This window comes from Hemiscyllium ocellatum, chromosome 48 (genome assembly GCF_020745735.1).
Source record: "Hemiscyllium ocellatum isolate sHemOce1 chromosome 48, sHemOce1.pat.X.cur, whole genome shotgun sequence".
Taxonomy (NCBI): Eukaryota; Metazoa; Chordata; class Chondrichthyes; order Orectolobiformes; family Hemiscylliidae; genus Hemiscyllium; species Hemiscyllium ocellatum.
Window position 1 is genome coordinate 5,313,049 of NC_083448.1, and position 3,265 is coordinate 5,316,313.

Genomic DNA, 3,265 nt, shown 5'->3' on the forward strand with positions numbered 1-3,265 from the left:
ATACTGACGAAAAGTATTGATTTAGTGTCTCTCCAATCTCCTCCGCCTCCACGCACAACTTCCCACTACTATCCTTGACTGGACCGATACCTACCCTAGTGGGAAGAAACTGTTGCACGGCCTGGCCGTGAGAGATCAAATGCTCAGGTACCTTCTGCCGGATGGCAGGAGGGAGAAGGGTTTGAGTGAGGGGTGTGTGTGAGGTCTTCCACAATGCCTTTCGGATGTAACGGAGGGGGGGAGAGAGAGAGAGAGACCCCGAAGGTCCCCTCAGCTGTCCTCACTGTCCGTCGTAGGGTCTTCCGATCTGAGATGGTGCCAATTCCCGAACCTGGCAGTGATGCAGGGGAGGGAGCTCTCTATAGGACGTGGTGAGGACGGGCTTCCCTCAGAATGCAGAGAGAGACGCCGCTGGGGGCTTGCTTGGCGATGATGCCGAGGGTCCCGGAGAGATTCTCCCCCCCCTCCGCCCCCTCCAGACATACGCCAAGAGACGTGGTGCTGTTCACGATGTCCCCAGTGGGGAGCCGTCGATGTCCAGCGGAGGGTGGGCGCTCCTGAAGTCAACGGCCATCCCTTTTGTCTTTGTCCGTGGTCGTCTGGCCGGTGCACCACCTCCTCTCTGTCCGTCGCTCGCGGTGATGGGACCCACGGTGGGCGTGTGGTCGGCCAACGCGAGTCGAGCGCCGCGTGGTTGCGCGGTCGTGCGTTAGCCCTGGGGTGCAGGGATGGTGGGGAGTGGAGAAGCAGGGGGAACCCCCTGCTCAGTGCGATGGCTGTTGGAGCTGCAGATGCCCAATCTGGACAGACTGAGCTCCCCCAGCCTGGAAGTCCTGGACCCAGTTAACAAAGGGAAGGTATTGTAGACCCAGTCAGGCATCCATCCCTCAGCAAGATGGACGACGGCCAGGTGGAGGGACGTGGAAATGGCATAGAGACCGCAGGCTGTCCCAGCGATATTGGTGAGGGGGTGGGCAGGGGGAAGTGCTGCTGGGTCTTAATATGCCTCGTCGCGGGCTCCTCGGAACACTTAATGACGACGGGGTGTCAACGCAAGGGGGCGATGGTCGCTGAGACCGGGCGCCGAAGGTCTTGCCCACGTGGAGGACAACGGGAGCTGCGTTGAAGGACGTTGGAAACCGCGGCGCAGGGAGATGTTAGCAACGTCCCCGAGGCCATTCCGGCAGAGCAGGACTGTCCATCTGAAAGGACCAGGGGCCACAGGTACATGGGAACACCATCACCCCACTCCCCTCCCTGCAAGTACCCCCTCCAAGCCCCTCACCATCCGTGACTTGGAAATATATCGGTCAGAATCCTGGGACCCCCCTCCCTCAGGGCGCTGTGTGTGTGGGGGGGTCCCTACACCCACACCCGGTTCAAGATGGTGGCTCAATGCCACCTGCATTTCGGTAGCGCCCTTTCTGTCGGATGGACCTACTGGGTGAGTGCTACTCTCGACACTGGAGACCCAGACTGGGATTTGCACCAACTACAGAGAGGCACTGCCATCCAGTGGCCAGGGGCTGACACTGCAGGGTTACAGCATCCGCAGAGTTCGCCAGTGGGTCTTCCTGGCAATCCGGAGACCATTCGGCCCCGAAAGTGAGGGCTGGCCCTTCCCGCTCCACATCCAGAATAACTGCCGTCCATTGGTCCCAGAGAGTGGGGTCAGTCAGTTTACAGCAGAGACAGAGAGGGAGATAGAGAGAGAGGGAGGGAGAGAGAGAAGGAGAGACAGAGAGAGAGCCACACACAGAGAGGGAGACAGAGAGAGAGAGAGAGAGAGAGACACACACATAGAGAACAAGGCAGAGACATGGAGAGATACACACCGACACACAGTGAGAGAGAAAGAGACAGAGACATACACACACAGACAGAGGGAGAGACAGCGAGGGAGAGAGACAGGATGACACAGAGTGGGAGAGAGAGGCACACACAGAGATAGAGACAGACAGACAGAGGGAGACACAAACAGAAATAGAGAGACAGAGAGAGAGACGGAGGGAGACACACAGAGAAACAGAGAGAGACAGAGGGAGACACACACACAAATAGAGACAGAGGTACACAGAGGGAGACACACAGATAGAGAGAGAGACACAGAGAGATGGAGAGAGACACACAGAGAGAGACATAGATAGAGAGAGACAGAGAGAGAGACACACACACAGAGATAGAGACAGAGAGAGAGACACACACACACAGAGAGACAGAGATCGAGAGACAGAGATAGAGAGTCACAGAGAGAGACAGACAGAGGGAGACACAGACAGAGAGAGAGACAGCGAGAGAGACACACAGAGATAGAGAGACAGAGAGAGACACAGAGAGATAGAGACAGAGAGAGAGACAAACACAGAGAGAGACACAGAGAGAGAGACATACAGAGAGAGAGATAGAGATAGCAAGAGAGACAGACAGATAGAGACAGAGATAGAGAGAGACACACAGTAAGATAGAGACAGCGAGAGAGAGACAGTGACAGAGAGAGACACACACACAGAGATAGAGAGACACACAGTGAGATAGAGACAGCGAGAGAGAGAGACAATGAGAGATAGAAATAGCAAGAGAGAGACAGAGAGAGAGAGACACACACAGATATAGAGACAACGAGAGACACACACAGACAGAGGGAGAGAGAGAGAGAGACATAGAGCGATACAGACACACAAAGAGAGAGACACACAGAGGATGATACACAGAGAGAGACGCATGGAGAGAGAGAGAGACAGAGCGGGAGAGACACAGAGAGAGACACACATCGAGAGTGAGAGATACAGAGAGACACAGAGAGACAGAGATAGAGAGTCACAGAGAGAGACAGACAGAGGGAGACACAGACAGAGAGAGAGACAGCGAGAGAGACACACAGAGATAGAGAGACAGAGAGAGACACAGAGAGAGCAAGAGAGATACAGAGAGAGACACACACAGAGAGGATGAGGGACAGAGAGAGAGACCGAGAGAGAGAGAGAGACAGAGAGGGACAGAGAGAGAGAGAGAGAGAGGGACACATAGAGAGCAAGGCAGAGCACAGAGTGAGAGATAGAGAGAGAGACACACACATAGAGAGAGAGAGAGAGACAGAGACTCAGAGAGATACAGAGACACGCAGTGAGACAGAAAGGGACAGAGACACACACACAGACACACAGAAATACAGAGAGCGAGAGAGAGAGAGAGACGGAACGTTTCTCAGGAACGTTGAACTGCGTTTTTCAGTCGACCTTAACAGAAGTGATTCCCAGAAAAGGAA